This window comes from Vulpes lagopus, chromosome 10 (genome assembly GCF_018345385.1).
Source record: "Vulpes lagopus strain Blue_001 chromosome 10, ASM1834538v1, whole genome shotgun sequence".
Taxonomy (NCBI): domain Eukaryota; kingdom Metazoa; phylum Chordata; class Mammalia; order Carnivora; family Canidae; genus Vulpes; species Vulpes lagopus.
The window spans coordinates 77,524,191-77,532,092 of NC_054833.1; positions in this window are offsets into that span (position 1 = coordinate 77,524,191).

Genomic DNA, 7,902 nt, shown 5'->3' on the forward strand with positions numbered 1-7,902 from the left:
AATTATCTTCCCATAGAAGGCTAGCTTTTTTTTTTTTTTAGAAGGCTAGCTTAAATAAAATATTGTCAGTGTTTGCAGAGATATAGCTAAGTAAAAAACTTGCTTTTCAGGCTCCTGGGCGGCTCAGTCGGTTGAACATCTGACTCTTGATCAGTTCTGATCTCACAGTTGTAGTTTCGAGCATGGAGCCTACTTAAAAATTACACAATGTTTTTTTTAGAAAGACCCTTGCTTTTGTCTTCCCATATTTTTCCTGTTATCAAAAACAAGACTTATCAATGAGTAACTCCAATACCTGTTACTAGGTGTAATCAGTGATTCCTTTCCCACCTCCCCCACCAATCCCCCATTAACAAGGTCACTTCAAAATACAGAAGAACTGGAAAGTTTCAGAATGCCGTTTAACTGCTTAGTCATTTTTTTCTAGATCAGCGGTGATTGAACTTTGTTTTTTTCCCAAACACCTGACAGATATGACTCAGCAGTAATTGCAGCGCCTGTGCCCACCCATAACCGGAAGATTGTCTACATCAGACTCATTTTGTGTAACAAAATTGAATAGTTCAAAGGAAATCTTGGTAAGACGTTTTTCAGAGCAGTACTGCTCTCCTAACCAGAAAACAAACATTGAGTAAGCTAGTTCCACCTCTCTCCTAGAGAGAGTGCGAGAACATGCTTTTATGAGATCAGTTTGCTTTGATACAATGCCTCAAGTTAGATCTCAGCATCATGCAGTTGGAGAATATGTTGAGATAATTAAAGTTAGCTCCTGTGCCAAACCACCCTTAACTATCAGCACCTCAACACAGTGAAAGTTTATTTCTCACTCACACAGTCTGTTGCAGGTGTTCTGATTGGGTGGCTCTCCCGGGCAGCACATCTCCAGTAGGTAATTCAGGCACCCACGTACTTTTCCGTGTGGCTCTGTCATCTTGTGACTCCACGTATCCCAAGTGTCATCCATTTGAGGACAAGGGGAATGAGAAGGAATGGGGGGAACACACTTGATACTTACCTACCTTGGCTTGGAGGACACACATTACTTATGGCTAATAACTTTTTGGTCAAGAACTAATATGGTCCCCCCCGGATGCAAAGAGGGACTCTAAGCGGAGTCCTTTTGGGGTGTTGCTTCTGCACAAAATTTTACCCGATGGAAGGAGAACATGAATCTTTGTTAATAACCAGCGATTTCTGCTACAGATAGCTGGAGTTCATTTTATAAAATGTTATAAATTCATCTTCACATGGGCCTTAAATACTGTGCTTGAGACCCCCGGTTTATAAAGAAAAGTGGACATCAAATTTCTTTGAAGCCAGAGTCCTAATAGATAAAAAGATAAAAGATAATGGAAAACATTTCTCCCTCAAATCAAAGACCCTGAGAGCTGGAAAAGACATTGGAAACGTTCGGGCCTAGACTCCTCTATCCTAAGATGAGGAAACAGGTCCCCAGAAATGAAACACCTTGCCTAAAGTCACACAGCCCATTGCTGCAGCAAGGCCACCTTGAGAAAACCCCGGTTCTGCTACTGCACCGTCCTTCCGAGTGATGCCAAATTATTTTCAATTTCATAGCACAAAGAACTACTGTGAAGATTTTATGTGCAATTCAAACGTTCGATATAATTTATGTTTTAATTTAAAATGTAATTTTGTCTTTTAGAAGTGCAAGATCTAATAAATGCCTGGAACATGACTTTTATGGAAAAGTTGACTAAAGAATTACTATTAGAGGTGATATAATTAATGATACTTTACTAGCTTTATCTAAGATTAGCTATATTAGCTTGATCTAAGATTAACGAACACACAAATCCTTGCTGTTTGCTTTATAAATCCACAAAGCCACATCTGCTCTTCAATCATCTTAATGAAAATGTTGACTCCAGGACCGCCAGAGGGCGCTCTGTCACGGTGGATGGGCACGATGATCCCAGCCCTGCAAGGTTCGCCAGCCCAATCCTCAGAAAACACTGCCCAGATCAATGCATTTATAAACACTGTGACACATTTCGTTGTCCAGTTCCTTGACATTGTGTGATCTAGGGGTGAGTTTCGTTGTTTTTTATGGTCTCTCCAGGCCAGCCATTTTCATTCATCAAGGCATTTTATAATAATAGCATCCATCCATTTATAGATGTAGGGCTAAACACTTTTTGTACAATATCACATTAGTTCCCCACCATGGCCATGCAGGAAGTTCTATTATCCCCACTTTAAACTTAGCCTTCGAGTGCTCAAGGAGCTTATCCGAGGTCGTGCAGCCAGAAGTGGCAGACACAGAATTCAGACCGAGATCCATAGGATTCTAAAATCAGCTTGCCAAACTATCATGGTATTGGTTTCAGACCTGGAAGGAACCGAAGGAGAAATTTAGTTCCATCTCCTAATTTTTGGGTGAGAGAACTGATACCCAGAGATGACAAGTGACTTGTCCAAGTCACAGACTCAGTCAAGGCCGGGATGGGAGATGATGAGCTTCCCATTGCCAGTGCTCCTGGATCACACCTCATGGGCAACCCTGCCTTCTCTGGGAAACTAAGAAAATCCCATGCTCATAGATCCTGCACCATGATACACCCCAAAGCAGTAGATAAAGCCATGGGATTATTAGTCTATTACCTCGACAGAAGAAATGGACCTTACAGTTAAAAATTTTGCTTCAACATGGTTCTCTGTCTTCCCCATTATGGCCGAACCTGGGAGAAGTGAATTCATAAGAAGAACAGCTTGTATTTTCAAAAGTAATCTCTCTGCTTCCCGTAGGTATCCCTCCACCCTCTACACTACAGCCAGATGCATTTTGTTCTGTTTTTGTTTTGTTTTGATGGAGCACAAATCTGAGCATGTAAGTACTTTGCTTAAGATTTTCCAAAGGCTCACCAAGCTTTCTGCACCAGGTCCAACACAGATGCTTAGAAGACTCTTAGGATGTGCCCCTATCCCTTCTCTAGTCTCATGTCTTGCCAGTTCTCTGCCCCCCCAACACACAGACACATATGCACATGCACACACACGTGCACTCTTTGTTCTAATCATATTGAACTATTTGGTGAATCCTAACACACAGAGCTCCACCCAGCAGGCCTATATACTCCTCTACTTTCATATGGAACATGTCCCCTGGTTCCAACCATGTCTTCTGTGTGACTCAAAATTTAAACATCCCTTCTACCTAGAAGCCTGCCTTGACTCTCTAGACTGGATTAAAGCCCTTCAGCTGAGCCCTCTGTCAAAGCCCCAGTAGAACTGGTTTTTCCTTGCCTCTTTACTTTTCTGCTGCCTTCAGTGGACTGTGAGCTTCTGAATGGTATGGATCCTGCCTTTTTTAAACTATGTATCCCCAATGCTAGTATATAATACCTAGCATAGGTTAAGAAGGCATTTAATGGCCCTCATTCTCTGCCCGGCATTCCGTATCCTGGTCTTACTCAACTATTCAGAGTTCGCTAATGTGCCTCATTTCTCCATCTCTACTCATGCGTCATTCTCTCTGCCTGGAATTTTGACTGACTTAATCAATTTCTCCAGCAACCCTCACCTGATTTCGCTGGTCCCAACACAGGACTAGGCCCCATCTAGGCACATTTCCACACAACTCCAATGCTTCCTACTTGGACATGAAGTTGTTTTCTCTCTTTCCCACTAGAGGGTGTGCTCCTTGGGGGCTGGAATTGTTCATTCCTATCTCCTGGGTCTAGTACAGTGATTGTTACATAGAAGTGCTGAGAAAAGGTTGAATGGATGGATGGATGGGAGAGTGGATGATGGATGGGTGGGTAGGTCTCCTGTTCAAGTTGGCATGGCCAGCAGATGAAGTAACAAGGACTCAAAGTCAAACCTTCTTTCTATGTTCTTAATTCTGTATTACCCAGCTTTGAAACCAGTTCTCCAACTTCCAGATTTCCCAAATTACATCTATCATTGCAGGCTGCTACAAATGATGATGATACGGCTGGAGAGCTCTTGTTGCTCAGATGAAGGGCCCTGTGCCCAGTGAGCACAAGGTGGTAATTTGTCCAATGAGCTTTTTGTGTCCTGGACTGAATGTTGCAGAACCAGCTAATGAAATCTACATTGTAATTAGGGAAAATATTCCTGCAGCAGGTTGGAGAGATAATTACTGCCTAATTGTATTTTCTCCCAGTATTTTAACACAATGGTCTAGAAAAATAATTTAGAATTGTGATTTTTTTATAATTACCCTTTTTCTTCAGAAATCTGTTCAGAATTATAATTATCACTTCACATGTTTCAGAGCTTTCTTCGAGTTAGACACTATCGGCTTTGTGTACATTATCTCCTTTGGTTATCTCAAAAACACTGGGATGTAGGTCCTATTTACCATATTTTATAGATGAGGAAACTGAACCTAAGATGGGTTAAGAATCCTGTCCAAAGTTACCTTTGGTAACAGGGTTGAAATAGAGCAGTCTGTCTAATACTGAAGAGCATGATCTCACCCACTTCTCTATGATGTCTCAAAAACTCCCAAAGGAATCAATTATTCAGGGAATTTAGAAATCCTTTATTTTTTTATTTTAATTTTTTTAGGGGGGCATGCACACATGTGAGCTGGGCAAGGCACAGAGAGAGAAAGGGAGTGAAGAGAATCTGAAGCAAGTTCCATGCTTGGCGTGAAGCCCAGCATGGGGCTCCATCTTATGACCCTGAGATCCTGACCTGAGCTGAAATCAAGAGTTGATTGCTTAACCAACTGAGCCACCCAGGTGTCCCAGAAGTCCTTTATTGTTAAGGAGTGCCAGGACTGTTTTAGGTGCCAGAAATACAACAGAAAACAAAACAAAGCCTCTGCCTGCGTGGAGCATATGCTCTGGGGACAGAAAAAGGCAAATAATGAATAAATACAGGCTATTATATCAGATATTGGTAAATGGTATGAACAAATGTAAAGAGAGTGTGTAGAAAGGACTATTTAAAGAAAGGAGGAAAAAAAAATAAAGGAGGCACCTAACTCCCAAAACAGTAGTGTCTTAGTCTCAGAGCCCTGGAGAGACCCTCCGTGCAGGAGTTTGTATGCACAAGGTTGATTGGGAGGTGCTCTCAGGAAATACAACTGTAAGAAAATGAGGACAGTGGGATTGGGCAGAGAGGAGGCGGAACCAGAGGGTGATTACATCTGAGCCCTCAGCAGATACTACAGTGAACTTGCACTCGAGCCAACTCTTCAGGGTTGTCCAAATGGAGGCAAAGAGGACTGGACCCTTGTTCCCTGCCTCAGCCAGGCATTGGCCCTTGGCTACTGCTGGGAAGGAGTAAAGCAGCTCCCAGTGGCCAAGGGCAATGCCCAGTGAGGGGCACTTTTTGGAGTTGGGTTTGTTTCTGGATAGTGGTATTTCCTGTCAAGCTTCTCTTGTCATGTCAGTGGCTGATGCCAAAGAATTAACTGCCTAAGCCTGTGTTCTTCATCTTTACAAGCCAGGATAGTAATATCTCTGCCAAAAGGTTGCTATAAGGATCAAAACAATAAAATGGTGGTAAGTGAAATGTAAAGGGAGATTAAATGAATGAAGGTTATCTATACTGTGGAATAGTATAGGTTGTGAAAAGAAATGATCTGGACCAACCTGAACTGATGTGGAGAGACAAGACATATGAGAAAAAATAGCAAAGGGTATGATAATATGTATCATGTAATATCATCTATTTTAAAAGACATGTGTTTGCATCTAAAGAGAAGGTAAGTAGAAGGATATACATCCAAGTGTTGACTGTGAAGGCAGAAGTCAGTAGGCATGATAGCGCTGGAGCAGAGCTAGGGCTGGAATTGGCCTTGCTTTCATGTGAGGAGATGGACATAGAAGGGTCGGGGCAGATGTCATAGGGCATACGGCAGTGCAGAGGACAAATCTGGATGTGACCTTAGACATAGCTTGCTATCCAGAGTTGCTTATGTTCTGGAGTCAGCAAACCTGAGTTCAAGTCCCATCTCCACCTCTAACTAGCCTATTGACCTTGGGCAAGGCAATATCTCTGAATCTGTTCCTTCATCTGTGAAATGGGAATGATAATACCTACTTTAAAGAGCTATTGTCAAGATTAGACACAAGTAAATCAGACACTCATTCACAGGGGCTGCTGTTATTAGCCAAAAGTGGTCACTTGACATTCCCTTCACTTCTAAATAAGAAGCAAGGAGTCAGAGAAATGACTTCCCTGGGCCAAAATAAACACGCCAAGATAAGCCAGGTCTCCAAATGAACAAGTATGCTTCCAGGTAGCTAGATGAGAAGTTGATTCGCCTGAAAGTCTTCTCGTAAATCAGTGGTTCACTTGGTTTTTAAAATATTTCATCAAACTAATACAGGCACATAGTTTTGTGTGTGGTTTTTTTTTTTTTTTTTTAGTAGGCTTCTAATGAAACACAGCAAGCCCTTCACCATCCCTTGGTTCCATATTCCAAAGGCAACATCATTTGTCCCATGGAGCTGTCTCACCAGACAGTTACCTGTATATTTCTAAATAATACGTTTATTTTACTATCTCCTATTCTACCACATTTAAACATTATGTATTATCAGTTATGATCTAAACATCTGGTATTCCTTATACCAGCCTCCCATGCCCCACTTGTCCCATAGTTAAATAAAAAAAATAAAAAAAAAATCAGAGTCTACATTATAGTGACTATGTAATACAATTCTTTAATTTTTTTTTCCAAACTCCTCATCAGAACGTCTATCTACCTACCCTTTGATTACTGTTTTCAAACATTCTCATACTGGGTAGTCCATTGATCTCATTACCTCCTCTCTTTGTTCCAAGTTGGAGATCTCTTTCCAGAAGCTTCTGTCCTCCAGCTCCAGACTAGACTGCTCTCTGGGCTTGTTGCATAGCTGCCTTCAGGCGAATGCTCTTTGTTGCTTTTCTGGATAGAATCCTCTATTGCCTGGATTTTATGTCTTTCTCTCTCCCCAGTTTTGCTGGGACACATCCTTAAAAAAGGAACTTGGCAGAGAGGGGTGTAAGTTTTCTCTTCATATCATCTGAAGTCCATATTTTGTGATTGGCCAATAGCCGGATGGCTTTCTTCCTGGTAAAGTACTTCATAGCCCTGAATTTAAACAGGTATATCCAAGGTGCTAGATATTAATCCATTTATCTAACAAACATGGACCAGAAGCAAGGCTCTGTCCAAGCATTTGACTCAATAAAACAGGGGTTCTGTTCTCAAGAGGATTTTTGTTGGGGGAAATAAGTAAATGGGCAGTGACATAAACGGGCTTTCTCCTCTTCCTCATTCTTGACCCAAATCTGTTGAAAATGCAAATTTTATTGTTTTCCTGCATGAAATCCTCAGTCAGCTTTCAATTGTACTTAAAACTGTAAATCTCTTCCAACGGTCCACAAGTCCCTTGGATTACCCCACCTTCATCCACTGTGATTACCTCCGTCTCATTCCCTTTGCTCATCAGCCTTCAGCCACACTGGTCTTCTTTCAATTTCTGTAACACATTAAATTCTTTCTACCTCAGGCTATGGGCATGTGCTCTTCTCTCTGCCTTGATCAGCCTCACCTCCCTCTCGACCTGGCTAACCCATTTCATTCTTTTGGGTCTCTCCTTAAGTGTCATTTATTGTGGGAAATTTCCCTGTTGACCTTATCTAGATCAAGTAGCTTAAATTTCTAATAATCTATTTTTTATTCCTTCTTACGTTTATCAAATTTTAAAGTATCTTATTTATTTTTATGATTATTATGTGTTTATCTTACCTAAAAGACTAAAAGTGTAGAAATTGGCAATTTTGTTCCCTACTGTACTGATGGAGGAGGATGGCAGGCTTGGGGGTGGCACTCAGTCACGGCTTCCTGATCCTGGATCTGGCAGGACTGATCCCACCTCTGGCCCTGCAGGCCACGCTCTCTCCTGGAGGGCT